The sequence below is a fragment of the Rousettus aegyptiacus genome, unplaced genomic scaffold (assembly GCF_014176215.1).
Source record: "Rousettus aegyptiacus isolate mRouAeg1 unplaced genomic scaffold, mRouAeg1.p scaffold_m13_p_6, whole genome shotgun sequence".
Lineage (NCBI taxonomy): Eukaryota > Metazoa > Chordata > Mammalia > Chiroptera > Pteropodidae > Rousettus > Rousettus aegyptiacus.
Window position 1 is genome coordinate 28,035,249 of NW_023416309.1, and position 16,898 is coordinate 28,052,146.

A 16,898-nucleotide genomic window follows, 5' to 3' on the forward strand; every position below is an offset into this window, starting at 1 on the left:
TTTAAACTTTTTTTCTCAACACTATATATTTTTAAGTTTAAAATAGATAAAAGTGGAGGTTTTCTTTGACTGAAGTTGAGAGCTGAGTATCCCAGAGCTCAGCTGGTTTATCTCACCTATCATTTCATTTTGGCCACTGACTTCCATCCACAACCCTCACACTTTTTAAACAATTCTCTTGGGTAACTAAGACAGTAAGGACAATTTGGAAAGGAACCTGAACATTTTCATACATTTCTCTAAAATATATTTACATTGTCTGATCCAGACCTGTTTATCAATAGCTGAATGAACTGTCAGTAGATACCTACCTCAACTGGAAACTATCCATTTGCTCATTTGTAAACAGTAAATTTCCCTCATATGGGAATTCTAGGATGAAATCTATATTGATAATGGGCACTAGATCAATAAAGTCATGTATCGTTCCTGCTGGTAATATTATTGAGCCATGTCCAAGCAGAGAGTGCTAAGACAGATTTAAAAAAGAAATGTTAAGAAACAGTGCTGCTCTAGAATGACACAAATGCAGAAAGCAATTGTGCATATCACACAGTTATTTTATAGTCGGACTGTAATAGCTCTACATCTGTCTCTAGGTGTGCCTGAAAGACTGGTATTTACCATTGGCCAAAACAAGAGCAAGAAGGGCTAAGTAGAGACAGATTTTTATTGTACTATTTAAATTTCAAAAATCTCCTGGAGATACTTCTAGAGATATTGCCCGTCTACATTATTTAATAATGCATAGATCAATGGCTAACATATCATTAAACCAGTTACAAAATGTAACTTGAATATGTGGCCAGTACCACGACCTGCATGGCTATAGGGTTAACCTGAGGTGCGGCAAAGGAAGGATGGAGAAAAACACAGAGACAGTATATACAAAAGCTGTGGCCAGGTGGGACACTGCACTCTGCTCAAGATATAGTGACCTCGAGGCAAGCACAGCACATTTATACATACTTTTGAAGGTCAAGGAGGGAGTGGGAATTTTCTTCTCAGGACTTCAAACTTGCTGGAAACAATAATTCCCCAAGGCCTGTCTGTACCCAGTTATTTATGGTAAACTAGAAGCAGCTGTCTGTTCATTGTTTTTGCTTCTCTGTCCTTGGCAAATTATAACACAGTCAAGCAAGGCTTTGCCACAGGTCCAGCTCAGATCCAGCTCTCTACAAGCCAGCGGGATATAATAAGTCCTACTAGAAAACCTTTGTCTGTTGTCTTCTGAAAGCAAAATTCTTTGCACATAATGTACTATTTCATAATTCAGGGACAAAGTGTGTCTTTTGTAACTGGATCTCTAGGAAATCTCTTCGACAAGGCCTTCGGGGCCCTGATGTTTGCTTGTCCTAGTTTGTCCTGCTCCACCACACCTTTTACCTTTCTTAAAGTCTTACATGACTATGTTCTGTGGAATCTGTAAGTCTTTTTAATTATCTGAGCCTGTGTAATCTTTGGATACTGCCTTGAATCTCACTCGCTTTCTAGTTCTCAAGATCACTTTCATTGCCTGTAATTGTCTTCCATTTCCAAACAACAAATCTACCCTTTATATAATTTGAGTAGATTTCTATCATTGCAACCAAAGACTTTACTATAACAAAAACAATAAAAATGTACTGCTAGGCAGGCCATAATATATGTCAGATAAAAATATTGAGCATCATTTTCAGAGAACTACCATTATTTAACCTTCCTGGAAGTTCCCTTGAAATCCTCTTATTTGATTTAATTCAGAGCTCAATCAACTCAAACAGCCTTTTTTTCTGAGAGTATTTGTCAACAACAATATGTAACAACTGCTTCATGTTGCAGCCACCTGTGGCAGTGATAGCACTTGGGGCTAACTAAAAGCTGAGCAAAAAACTGTTGAAGAAAAATTTGGGGATTAAGATATCCATTTAGGATTTCGTAAAGAAAGCTCCAATAGATTCCAGGGAATCTAGAAGGCCACATACGTGTGTAGTACTGTACACATGTCCAAGGCTGTTTATATTCCCAGGAAAAGCGAGAAGATCCTAAACTCTTACTTCAGGTTGACTTTGAGGCTCTATATAAGCAGAAAGTGAAGCCTGAAGCAAAACTATAAACTACCTGCCTGAGCATTGCCGGTGTGCTGTAAACCACAGACACGGTCACACAGCAAAGAATGGAGGACTTATTGGTTCCAGGCATTTGAGAAAAAAATAAACTTAAAAAAATAATTGGATTTTTTAATTTAAAAATTCTGCTCTTAAGAGACTGAAGAATAAACACACACTAGGAGAAAATATTTGCAAAGCATGTATATGACAAAGGAATAAAAGAATAAAAAAAAAGGAATAAAAGGAATAAAGGAACAAAAAGGAATAAACAATTATTGTGACATGCAACAACATCAGTAAATCTTAAATGTGGTATGCTGTGGTGAAGACAGCATCAAAGTTTATTTATTGAAGAATTACGTTTATAGGACATTCTTGCAAAGGCAAATCGTAGCAGCAAAAAACAGATATGTTGTTGCCATGGACTGAGGATAAAAGGCAGTGACTACAAAGGGTCATGAGGGAGTTTTGAAGGATGATACAACCATTCCGATTTTTGATATGCATTTATAAAATCTCACTGAACTACAAGTAAAAGATGAATTTTACTGTATTGAAATTATGCCATAGAAAATAAAAGGAAAAATAAAACACTATCAGCTGCATTTGAATAAATGCCACACATCATCTTTGGTGTTGTGGGTGGTACATAGAATATCACTAAATTCAGTGTTGGTCCTATAATATTAAAAGATATAATTTAGTATAGTATATAAATTCAAAAAATTCTAAATTGTTTGTAGTGATCATTGGATATATCTTATAGACATAGATTACTTTAATAAGCGGCTTTATGCATTTCCTGAAGAAGCATCTGTTTTTCTAAGGCCGTAATTTTCAAAATCAGCAAATTAAGTAGAATATTATACATTTGAATCATTATTACAGCAATGAATATAAATACCTAACCTTTTTTTTTTCCACACCAGGGATAATGATTGTTTGCTAGATAATTTCAAAATTTAGTTTTTCTGCTTCTGTTGACAGTCTTTATAATGCTATTGACACTCTTTATAATGAGATTTTAAAAGTAGTCCTATATTTTCTTAAGTGCTGAGAGTTTAGTGCTTAGTGGTACTTCAACCCACACGGATCATTCTTCAAGTTCAAGAGCCGCAGACATAAATATGCATAATTTTTATACTTAAATGATCCACTTCAATGTAAAAAGCTGTTTGTATTCTTTTTATATGTGTCATTATTGGAATGGAAGTCTCTTCATCTTTTCTTATGATATTAGCCCTAAGGAGGTCCCTGTCCTTCAAATAGAAAAATACACACAAGTTATTTCTTATCATTTACTTAGAAATAAAACCACGTTGTTTTATAATGTCTTTAGTTTTTCTTCTTTTTTCTATTCTTAGGACAATGAAACAGCCAGTATAAAAACATATTTTTAAGTTTGCCACAACTATAGAAGATCTGTTGCTCAATCTCAAAGGACCTTCCTAAATGGCTTATAAATAGGTATCTCAGAAATATCTGCTCGAGTAGGAAAGAGGTATAGTTTTATTTACTTATTGAACTTTTAGCTTAATAATCATACTAGATTAAGAGATGACTTGACTATGCTTGCGTATTCCACTACTTGACTATGTGATCCCAGATCTATTAGTTCTTTTTGCCTGTCCATGGGAACACATAAAACAAAGCAAAACATTTAAAAGTATATATCATCAGTTATTTTTATTTTAAAATATACCCTTTGATAATATTTTTTGCTAATTAATATGAGAATATTAATACATAGCTACCATTGACAGGCACTATGCCCGGTGTTGTAGATATTATGAGCAATGTAAGATAGTATAAATTACATCTAAGAGTAAAAAAAGAAAGGGTAAGAGTAGAGACATAAAATAAATTTATCAACAACTTCATTATGGTGATAGGCATCTCTACCTTTCATCAATACCCAATTTACCACTACCTCTGAGCACAAGGGAGGATTGTCCTTCTTCTGTTCCCTTGGAGACACCCACTCTAAGGAAATGAAAATGGAAGTTTGTAGTACCTGGCCTGGCTTTGCAGGATCAAGAGAAAGAATGCAACCTTAGGAAGTGCCCCTCCCCTTCAAACACACACACACACAAACACACACATGAGAACAAGAGGTGTGGAACAGACAAGTCCATAGAAAAAGTCTGAGAGCACCTCAGAATCCCTACCTAGGCTGAATGTTAAAAGTGTTTCTCCCCAGAAACCAGTTAGTAAAGACTGGAGGAGGTGACTGATTCTTCAAATGTCAATGAAAAGAGCAACATAAGACTTTAAGGAACATGAAAAATCAAGGAAAATGACATCACCAAAGGAACATAATAATTTTTCAGTAACCAATACCAAAGAACTCTACAAATTACTTGACTAATAATTCAAAATAAATTGTGAAGAAGGGGATTAAATCGGTCTTTTGCTGGTTTTGATTCATTAGGTCATGACCGTCACATTTGCCCCTTAGTTGTTTATCTCTCATTAGATGAGACAAGAAGATGAGAAGAAGAGGAAATTAGATAGTAGTGTAGATTTTTAAGTGGCCATGTTTTCAACTCCTTGGAATAAATACCAATGAGCATGATTGCTATATCATATAAGACCACAAAAAAAGAGAGCCCAGAAGTGAGAATGTCTCTGCTTTATATTTGGCCCATAACAGGGTGATTCCAAAGGCATCCCTAGGTTAGAGAATTCTTCCTGCATCCACAGAGACAAAAGATAGGAGGGTCATAATCTTAGCTGGCCTAATCTGGCTACAGAGCCTGCTCCGTAGATACTACCCTAATTTGCCTATGTTTTAAGCTTCATTATAATACTGTGTTCATGCCTGGAAGTTCATGAATCTAATTATAACAGATTGAATTCTGGGTAAGCACATACACACTAGACAAAGAGTTATATAGCAGCCAGGTGTCAATCAAAATGACCTCACTTGCCAATCCCCTAGGAATACATTTGGAACCACCCATCACAGCCCAAATATAAGGCAGACATTCCCACTTCTGGGCTCTCTCTTTTGTGATTTTTTTGCCCTTCAGGGTTCTTTCTCTTTTTGGTGGCCTTTTGTGGCCTTTTTGCCCTTTGGTGGCCCTTTTTTGCCCCTTCGTGTTGGTTATTGTGGTTACAGAGCTGAGACTATGTGCCTTGGGGCATGCTTTGTTTTTCTCCATGTCCCTCCTTGGAGTATTCTTTGTCTTTTTAAAATATACTTTTAATAAACTTTTTAAAATCTCACCAAACTGTGATTCTTTACTGTGTCAATGAGGAAGAACTGAGGGAAAATTCTAACTACACTTATGTGCTACCGTTATCTTTTTCCTTCCCGCTGCTAGTAGGGAGACACCAAACTCCGATCTGACCCAATGGTGACATTATCACTGTCAATGGTCCTCTGTTTTGTGGGACAAAAACAAATCTCTGCTGTTGTTAAATTTAGAGGAAGCAGTGTCCTAAGGGCTTGTGGGAAGGAAGCCAGGTAGCTTTGCTTCTCAAAGGTACAGGAAACCTTTGGAATTGAGAGGGGATGGCCTCATTTAAACTTCTGTCTAGTGGAGAGAGGTTGATTTACATTTATTTATATTTTAAAGTTTACCCCACAAATATATATGTAAAGATTTTGTGTTATTTCAAGAAGAAGATGCACAAGTATCTTTTAAAAACCCCCTTGGAGACAATGTCGAGAACTCTTACTCTGAAATGAGGAAACTTAAACTTAAATGAGGAAACTCTCATTCATGCTCAGAGGACTAGTCTTCGAAATTCTGACATACATTGGATTCATTAGGAAGCTGTAAAAAGTACCAGTGCCTTGGTCCTATATGAAGAGATTCTGATTTAACTGATCTAGGGCTGCGGTCTCCAGCCTTGTTGACACCAGAGACCAGTGCTCCTATGAGAATCTAATGCCCGATGATCTGAGGTAGAGCTGAGGCGGTGATGCTAGCTCTAGGGAGTAGCTGTAAATACAGATGAAGCTTTGCTCCTCCATCTGTTGTGCACTTCCTGCTGTGAAGCATGGTTCCTTACTACCAGTCCGTGGCCTGTGGTATGGGGACCCCATGTCTAGGGTGTAGCATGGATGCTCAGTTTAAAATCTCTCCATGTGATTCTAATGGGTAGCCAAAGTTGAGAAGCATTTTCTGAAAGGTGTAATCTTCAGAATTGTAGAAAAATTTTACTTAATAAGAGAAATAGTGATGAACATTTGCTCTTGTGTGAAAACATACGACAAAGCCTATACATTCATGAAAAGTACACTTGTACTTTTTCCAATCCTTCTGTGCCTCCGAACACTCTTCTAATAAATAAGTTTGACCAGACAGCAAGCAATGTTTTGACTCAACCTCATTTTAATTCAAGTGGAGCTCATACAACCTTTTAGTTATTACATAATTTTTTATAACTCATGGGTGTTAGTTCTATTTTCTACCACTTGACCCTTATTATTTATAAGATAAAGGAAATATTTATTTTCCCAATATAAATAACTGATTCTGCTAGAGATAGAAATGTAATATCCCGCAATAATCCAGAAAATTAGGTTGTAATTTTATGTATGCTTATTACTAAAGAAAACTTTAGGAGATATTTCCTCATTCTTAAACTTCTTAGAAATATAGCAGAATGAACATTCTCAAAGACCACTCTGTACTATATTACATTTCCAGAAGAAACTACTTTTTAACCAGTTCATAATTAATAATGGAATTTTAATAGAGACTTTTGATGCATGGAAGTATAGAGAAGGATTTCTTAATATTAACTTATAACATTTTCCTCAAGGAGTCAAATATCAGACAATGAAAATAAGTCAATAATATTTCCTGTACGTATTTCTGTATTCATTCATATCTTATATGCTTACTATTTCAAAATTAAACTTTCCTTTGAAGGAGGTTAGATTTGCATTTCAAATGAAAGCCAAGCCAGTTTCCCCACTCTGATTGCCCATTTACTTTTCGAGATCAGTTTTCAAGACACAGAAGAAATCTCACTTTGATGAGAAACTGTTAACTTCAACCTAGCATCAGCTTGTATGTGCTCTCGTTGTTGCACAGGTATATGCCTTGCCTTTTCAAATGAAGTTATGAACCTCAGCTTCCTGATTGTTTTGTTTTGTTCTGTTTTTAGGCAAGGCAACCCTTGGTTGACCTCACAAATTGCAAAGACCTTGTCAGTTTACAATCCCTTTTTTTTAAATTTTTAATTTTTTATTTTTTACGCTTACAGCACCAGGTCTTTCTAGGTTGTCTCCCATCCAAGTAATAACCAGGTACGACCCTACCTAGCTTCTGAGATCAGACGGGATTGGGCTTGTTCAGAGTAGCATGGCTGTAGACCCTGATTGTGTTGTGATAATTTGATTAACTTCTCTATGCATAGCATAAGAATGAGCACAAAAGAAATATTCAAATATATGTATATGTTGATTAATTGTACAGGTCTCCTTGCCCAAATTAATGAATCTACTTCTTTTGTCATACCAAATTATATATTAATGGCCTAAATCTCACCCATCCTCCCCTCCAGAGTTCTGTCAAACAAAGTATATATTCAAAAAACTGAAACTGTATAGGATACAAAGCTGCTTAATAAATCTCGATGCAAATTTTTTTTCTGGGAAAAACTGACTAGTAGATCCTGGCTTAGGCCTGAGGCCAAACTTGGAATTTTTATTTTTGACCTTAACAGAACAAGTTGTAGCAAAAGGCTGCCTTGATGTCTTGCTTTAAGGCAAAAAACCAAAAAACAAAAAACAAAAAAATCAAAACAAAGAAAAACAAAAATAAAGTGAAAAAAACCCTGGTACGAACTAAGGAAGAGAGTATTTTTTTATTCAGGATGTGAAAATTAAGCTATAATAAAATGTGATTTAAGTCTGCATGAATTTCTGAACAACTTATTTTTAAAACTGAGATTTATTTTAATATATAACAAGATGATTTTTTAAATACTGGCAATTAATTTCATAAACCAGATAGAAAGATCGTATTTTAGCCTTGGTTTTCCTGAAAGCAAAACCTGAGAAAGGAGTTTATTGTTGAAAAATTTATTGTGAATTTTATTTCAGAAAGCAACAGTGAGACCAGGGCAGCGAAACAGCCAATGCAAACATATATTTTTAAGTTTGCTACAGCTGTAGATAATCTGTTGCTCGACCTCAAAAGACCTTCCAAAATGGCTTATAAAAGGTATCTCAGAAATATCTGCTCAAGGAGGAAAGGGGCATAGTTTTATTAACTGATTCCTGTCCCCCGTTGGTCAAGCTTTGTCCCATGGGACATTTCAGGTCTAACAATTTCATCTTGTTCTTAAGCTATTACTGAGTACATTCCCAGAGGAACAAATCAGCTGGAACATCATAGATGTTCCTGCTCGGGCAGGAAGCAGCTTATACCTGTTCCGGACTGGTCTAAACCTATGTGAGCTAACTGCCAGAGCAGAGGGCAGATTAAGGTGAGGCTGGGAGAATTTTAAGTGACATAAAAGCAATAACCAAAGCAAGCAGCTTCTAATACAAAGTTTTTTTTTTTTTTTTCTTTTGCTTCTTTTATTTTTTTTTTCTTTCTAATTACTGGAAGCTATTATTTTTAGTTCCTTTTATGTTTCTTACTTGCCTTGTATATCAAATTATTTTACCTATCTTGCTTCCTCTATGACTTTTTATGTTTTGTTTTATTGCCACCATGGCTATGGCTATATTATGATATCCTGTTCATATTCCTCTTTTCTTAAAAAAAAAAATATTCTGGTTGATTAAAGACCTCTTGAAAGATGCTTTTGCACAATTTAAAATCATATATTAGCATATTTAAAGACACATATGCAAAACAATAAAATAAAATGGAATATGACGTAACTGTTCCTTGAAAAACATGTCTAAACAAATTTGACACCATTTGAAAAGTTTTATTTTTTTATTCCAGCATAAATTCTACTCAGGTCAGTGGTTTTCAGATTTCTTTGACTGTGGCTTAGAATAAGAAACACCTTTTACATTGCGATCCACTGCACATGTATCTATGAATTAATAACTAAAACAAAAAAAATCACAAAATAAAATTACTCTTTATTACACATGTTAAAATTGGGTATTTTCTATTTTATTATATTTAATTAATTAAAAAAGGGTCACATCCCACTGAATTCACCTCACAACGCATTATGTATAATATGCATTTGTATATCTCCACTTAAATAAGTTATGTTTATCTGAAATGTAATATGTAACAAACCCAACTGACAATACACGCCACCACCTTCCCCTGCATGCTCATTCCTTTACTTTACTAGGCTTTCCCCATCTAGTCGATGGTATCATCAATCTCCCAGAAACTGAGTTTTAAAAGGAGGTATCAGTCCTTGATTCCACTCTTTCCTTCAGCCTTCTCTACTCTACATTAAACTCATTGTTTCTAAATATATCCTCAATTTGCCCACTTCTCAGTTTCCACAGCTTCTATCCTAATCCAAGTCAAATCATCAGCTTGGCCTTGGACTGCTATCATAGCCTCCTAATTAGTCTTTCTGCTTTCATCTGTGGGCCCCTTATGATCTGTTTATTCTGCTTCACAGAAAAATATTACGTCAAGGGGACATAATGTGTGTTTTATCCCTAGAGAAAATGAATTACTCTACAGAACAGAAATACATTGGGGATTTGAGATGATATTCAAAAACTCAATTCAGTCATACCTCTCCTCTATCCTGGTGTCTTCCCATTGTACTTAGAAAGGCATCTACTTATCTCCCTGGCTTTATATACTAATACTTTCTCTCTTTGTTAACATTCAACAGACATACTAACTTCTTCCTGGTTCTCCCCTGAATGGGCTACACTCATTCCTACCTCAAAGCCTGATATGCTTTGTGGGGAGATCTCTAATTTGAAGCACTGCAAAGCCAACACCCTCTTTTATTGATACTCATTTAAAAGTCCCTTCTCCAAAAAGATCTTCCTTGAATAACCAAACCCATAAGTCTTTATTACATTGCACATTTTTATTTTGTTTGTATCCTTAATTAATATGTGAAATTACATTATTTAGTTATTTTAGTTATTTTTATGTACTCCTATTATGTTTTTTAGCTATGAAATGTAAGTTCTGAAAGGATGAAATTTGTCTTATTCACATTTAAATGCTCATCTTCAAGAACTATAATAGGAAATCAGTAAGAAATATGTTGATGAAATGACTATTACCTTTAGGCATAAAATATGGCAAAGTATTTTTTCAAGTATCTAAATCACATCTATGTAAAATGCAGACTTGTTACATTCTTCAAATCATACTAGAGAATGGTCATTCATTTGTTTATATAAGCAGTGATCTTGAAAGCCTAGGTATAATTTGAAAATAATGTCAAAAGTGTAAATTGAAGATTAATTGTCAAAGTGAGTCCAAGATCAAAAATAGTATGAAAGGCAATATGGAAACAAATAATTTGGAGTAATTCGCCATTACTGAGGAGAAAACCAAGACACATTTTTTTTTCTCTCAACAATACTAAAAACTTCCCAGAAATTAGGAATGTTCAAAGATGTATTTGCCTTGTGAGGAATTTTTTTTTTTTTTTTTAATGCCTACAGCTCCTGGTCTTCCTAGGTGGTCTCCCATCCAGGTACTAACCAGGCCTGACCCTGCTTAGCTTCCAAGATCAGACAGGATTGGGCATGTTCAAGGTGGCATGGCCATAGACATTCCTCATGAGGAATTAATTCCTAGATTTCTGAGGCATTTAAAGCAGATCCAACAGTTAATTTTTACAGATGTAATGGTAGGCATAAAAACATACGATGGGTGCTTGACTGAGATGACTTTTAAATTTATTTCCTGCACTGAGAGTCTATGAATCTAAAATTAGCTTACTTCTTGAACAAATATCAAATTTATCACAAAATTTTAACACTTTAACATTTACTTAATGTCAAGCTTTCTGCATATATGACCTCTTATTTTGATTAGGGCTTCATTTCAAATTTTGTGTTTGCTATCTAAAAATTTTATATTTCAGGGACTTTATTATTTAATATTTAAAAAGGAGCTTCTTTAAAATTTAGAGTTTATCTCCATAGCAACGATTCACACATTGTCGATTGTTCTGTTTTGGTTTGTACTCTTAACAAAAACTAGAATTTAGGAATTTTTTTTTTACTAAAACTTTATTTTTTAGAGCAGCTTTAGGTTCACAGAAAAATTGAAGGAAAGGCACATAGCTTCCCACATTGTCAAGCTCTCTCATCATAAGGGTACAACTGATAAACCTCATCAACATGTCATAATCAACTAAAAGCCAGAGTTTTCACCATAGTTCATTTTTGAGATTGTATATTCTTCGGATTTGGAAATATATAAGATTATACATTATAATGTATAGTAACCTGTAAACATCATTATGGTATCATAGAGAGTACTTTCACCATTTTAAAAATCCTATATTGTCCCTATTCATTCCCCCTCCTCCACAGAAAAACCCTGGTGACCACTGGTCTTTTAACTGTCTCCATAGCTTTGTCTTTTACAGAATGTCCTATAGCTAGACTCATGCAGTATGCAGTCTTTTCAAATTGGTTTCTTTCACTTAGTAACATGTATCTAAGTTTCATTCATATCTTCTCATGGGTTGATAGCTCATTTCTTTTTAAAGGTTGAATAGAATTTTATTGTCTGTATGTATTACATTTTTTATCCATTCATTAACTGAAGAACTTGCTTTTAAGTTTTAGCAATTATAAAAAAGTTGCTATAGACATTTGTGTGAAGGTTTTTGTATGGACACGTTTTAAACTCTTTTGGGTAAATACCAAGGAGTGTGATTGTTGAATCATATGGGAAAATTATTTTTCGTTTTATGAGAAATCACCAAATTGTCTCCCAAAGTTGATTTGCAATTCTGCGTTCCCATCAGCAAAGAATGTGTTCTGGTCGTTGCACCTTCTCACCAGCATTTGGTATTGTCAACTTTCAAAATTTTACAATTTTATTTTATTTTATTTATCTGTTTATGAACAGCAAGAACTATTTTGGATGTTTTTGTAAGTGTATCCAATTGATTCTTAACTATTTTCATAATATTAATTGTTCCTCTATGACAAAGTAAGCAAACTTTTCTTTTAATGTGTCAAATAATAAACATTTTAGGCTTTGTGGGCCATTCGGTCTGTGTTGCTACTGTGCTATGGTGGACTGCAAGCAGTTATAGATACTAAGTATGTGGATGAGCATACTTGTGTTCCAATAAAATTTTGTTTACAAAACTGGCAGCAGACTGGATTTGGCCAGGGGGCTGACTCCTGCTCTATGCTATCATTGTAATAATGCATAGTATTTCATTGATACTATGAAAAACCCCTAATTTATTTACTCTTTGGTTAAACATTTAAATTGTTTTCTGTTTTTCTCTTTTTTAAGTAAAAAAAAAAATGTTCTTTTAGAAAAATAATTTTGTTTGTGAAACATTTTGCTCTTGAGATTTGTTCATACTGTCGAGTACGTAGTTCATTAAATCTTACTGCCATATAGTATTACACTCTACGAGAACACTACAACTAATTTATTCCTCCAATCGTTTTTGAATAAATGCATGATTGCTAGCTATTGCAAACAGTGCTGCTATGAATATGTTTATAACTCTTTTGGTAAATGTAAGTAAGGATATACAGCTATAAGTTAGTTGTAAGTAAGAAACGCTTCTTATGTTCATTTTTTTCTAATGTTATCAGTTTTTCAAAGTGGCTGTACCAATTGACATTCCCACCAAAAATGAAAGGAGGTTCAAATTGTTCCATGGCCTTAACAATACGTGATAAGGCCAGTCCTTTTTAGTTTAGGCATTCTGGTATTTATAAACTTGTCTCGAATTGTGATTTTAATATATATTTTCTTTAGGACTAAAGGTAGCAAATGCCTTTTAAATGTGTTTATTAGTCATTTTGACTATTATTTTTATAAAGTTAATAATCTCTTCTTTTGATTATTTTTCTGTTGGGTTGTCTGCCTTTTATTGATTTGTGCAAGTTCTTTATATATTCTAGATATAAAGTCTTTGTCAGATATGTGTAAACCAAAAACTCTCCGTGGTTTATACTTTCTTTGTTTTAATGGCATCTTTTGATAGTCAGATATTCCTGTTTTTAAAGTAAGCCAATTTGTCAGTTTTTTCTTTTATTTTATGCTTGTTGTGTTGTTTTGTTCAAAATAGTTTTATCTAACTCATGCTATTAAAGACATTCTTCTACATTAAAAAAAATTTAGATAAAATCTGTTTGTTTTATTTTGTTTTATTTTAATTATAAATTTATAATCCATAGTTAAATTCTTTTTTGAGGGGCACATGGTGTTAGGTTGGGAAAAAGATACTTTTTTTCCTATAAATACATCTGTTATCATTGGGGGCAATTTGAACTTCGGTGTCGCTCCAAAGGCAGGTGATGGGGTATAAGAGTAATTAACTGTGTAGAAGTGTAATTAGCATTTTTCCTTGGTTCTTCCTCATTCAGTCAGTGTAGAATCACAGAACATGGAGATTCAGAAAAGATTTATTAAAAGTATATTTTAGAAAAACAAAACACACTCCAAGGAGGCACACATTTTAAGTGAAGAGCTATAACAACAACAACCCAAAAGTAGGAATCTCTGAATTATATTTGGCCCATGTTAGGTGATTCCAAAGTTATTCTTAGGCGATTGGCCTCATTTGAGGCCATTTTGTTTGACACCTGGCTACTGTATAACACTTTGCCTATTGCACATGTGCTTACCCAGAAATCGGTCTGTTAGGATTAGATTCATGAACTTCCAGGTATAAACATAGTATTTAAATGACAATATAACAAGCATTAAATTGTGGGCAAATTAATGTAGTACCTTCTGCACAGGCATCTGTGGCCAGGTTAAACCAGCTAAGATTATGGCCATCCTATCCTTTGTCTCTGGGGATGCAGGAGGAATTCTATAACTACCAGTAAGGTGTTCTTTGGTTGGCCTCTATTCCTTTGTTCCTCTCTTACTCATGTCTGACTAGCTACCTAACATATCTATCTATTGAACCCAGAACCATTATTTTAAAATAAAATGCTCATTGCACTTATGTGTCCTCTTTACCAAAAATATTGTTACCTTAAGTCAGTGGGTCTGCTACTATATACATTGCAAAAATATTTATCCTAGTTTATAAATTCACCTTTAAATTTATTGTGCATGTGTATGTTTAAGACATAAAAGTTTTGCATTTTAATATAAAAGGAACCCAGTTTTTGTTTTTTGGTTTTTTTTGATGTTTCTTATTGAAAAATCTTCCTGTTGTCAAGAAAAGCAATTCTGTTGTTTTTTCTTGGTAAATGTATAGTGAAGAAATTACCAAAATATAAGGTCACTTTAGCTTAAATGTAAGGTATTAGATTTGAACTAGATTTTCCTATCTCTTTTCTGTTAATCTAGAGCAGGTTTAAGAAAGAGTGGACTGTTTGGAATGGCCACTGCTCAGTGTATGTATATATACCTAGCTGACAAATGCGTAAGAGAGGTAGTCTAGTTCTAGAATACCTCTTCTCCCAAGGCTTTTCAATAATTTTTTGTTACATTGGAGTGCAGCTGAAGGAAATGTTTCTTCATTTAATTTCTTGCTATCTCAGTCTTCTCTCTGCTGATTCTTTGGATAACATTACTTCAGTGACAGGAATTCAAATACTGACCCTCTACTGGGGTACTTGTGTAAATTCTTTGGTACTTCTACATTAGATAATATGCTATTATGAGGATCCATCTTCATTCATGTCCAGGTCTGACTCTTCTGCTTTTCCTTTTACCATCCATTCATGTACCAGCTGTATACACTAGAGCCTCTTATTTTTTTGAGTTCCTTCTCCAGACAGACATTATTCTGGGTGGAAGTAGAAACCAATACTCTTTACTGTGTTGGATAGAAAGAATTTTGGAAAAAAAAAAAAGTTGAATTTGAGAAAATTGAAATAAAGTAAGGAAAGAAGAGGATAGAACCTTTATCAATGAACTACACCATAAAAATGGACCAGAGCAAGTTGTCTATATTATTTTGAAAGTCATTAAAAGTAAGAAGCAAAATTTCAAACATAAAAATGAGAACACACTATTTTAAAGTTTCATTGTTATTAGTATTCAAAAGGAGAAATTTATGATTTGGATATACCAGGCAAATAATATGTTTATCCCTTTGAAATAAAAATGTTTTTCATGGTAGAGAAGGGAATTAAATAATATCATTCTTTTCTCTAAAAATAGAGATGATGCGCGGACCCTTAATTATTTCTTAGTTCACACTTTTAGGGCGTGAAAAATCAAAAGGCTCTTTTTCAGAAAACTTTTCCCATTAAACTTTTTGTTCTCCTTTGTGCTTATTTCAGGTTTTCTGGGTGCAGAAGGTGCTACATTAATTTAGAGATTACCTTTTCTCCATGATATTTCATTGCCACTTCTAGTTTCTGGTTACATATGTCTGTGTCTAAAGAGTGAATCAAAGCTATTATATTAAAAATTTCTAACTTGTACTTGTACCTTGCATTTTTTCTTGCATCAACGATGCATACTTACTCTATTTTCAATTTAGCAACTCTTGATATGAATGAATATTTCTCCATCATGACAAGATGCAGCAGTAATGTAATGAAGGAGATGGTGGCACATTCAGGATAAAAAAAAAAAAAAGAATTTTCTTTTTCCTCTCCCAAAAGGTTATTTCCTTCCGAGGGGTGGGAATGGATTTCCTTGAGCTTTAAGTTGATTTCATTGTATTGAGATTTGACCTATTCCTCTCAGTTTTATGCTGAATTCTAAAATAACTATCTTGAGTAGCACTGTGGCATGGTGATTGTTATTGGGTGTTGAGTCAGGCTGTTTGGATTTGAATCTCCACTGTATCATTTATCATCTCTGTCTTCTGAGAAGTTATGAAATTGCTCTGTGTTGATATATTTTTATTCTATATAGTGGAATTAACAATAGGACCTGCCTCATAGGTTTGCTGTGAGAAGTGAGTTAAGACATATATTTTTTTGGTAAGTAAGCATTCAATAAATATTAGCTTTATTATTACCATCTTGAAGAAAGTCCTTTTGTATTTCACTCACCTTCAAAAGAACATAATGCCTTTTCCTGTGGATAGCACATGGTTCTTTGAAAGCCTCCTCAGCAGCTACAGTTCCTTGCCAGCCAGTATTTCACTGTACTGTGTCTATCATGCTATCTCTACGTTTAAAACTGCTTTTATTTTTTATTCCTTTTTTCTTCCCTGAATGTCTGTTTCTGCCATTGTGAGATCCTTAAAGATAATTTGTTTCTCAGGAAAGCCTTTCCTGATTCCATTGCCTTAGAGGTTCTTTAACTTCAGGTCCCCTCAACCTTTGAGGTATAATTATTTACGTTGAACGGTATACAGGTAATTTTTTTCTTATCTATAGCCCCAAAAGAAATTTCCATGTTGTTGAGATAAATTATTTCTTTCTTTCATCATTTTTTAATTCATTGAGGAGATTTTTCCAGATATTAAAGACAGAGACAGAGAAAGAGAGAGAGAGAATAATCTATGGGCAGTTAATTTCTCTTGTAAAATAGCTTAGCATCACACAACTTAGAGAATTATAACCATAGTTTTTGTATTCTTTTTAGATATTACAATTGCTTTTAGGGGAAAAAAAGTCATTTTCATTAACATCCCTAAATGTCTTTTGATAGTAACCATGCAAACAAGTCACTGAACTTTAAGAACTATGCAAGATTATTATATGTTGGATTTTGCAGATAAAGTAGAAAGTCACAGACAGTATATCTGTCTTAACTT

The 16,898-nt window shown here is 34.0% G+C and overlaps 1 pseudogene; it reads right to left on the reverse strand.

Annotated features, from left to right (window-relative positions):
• Nucleotides 1-10,665: 10,665 nt before the first annotated feature.
• Nucleotides 10,666-10,784, reverse strand: LOC118604343 (annotated as a pseudogene).
• Between the last annotated feature and the right edge of the window lie 6,114 nt (nucleotides 10,785-16,898).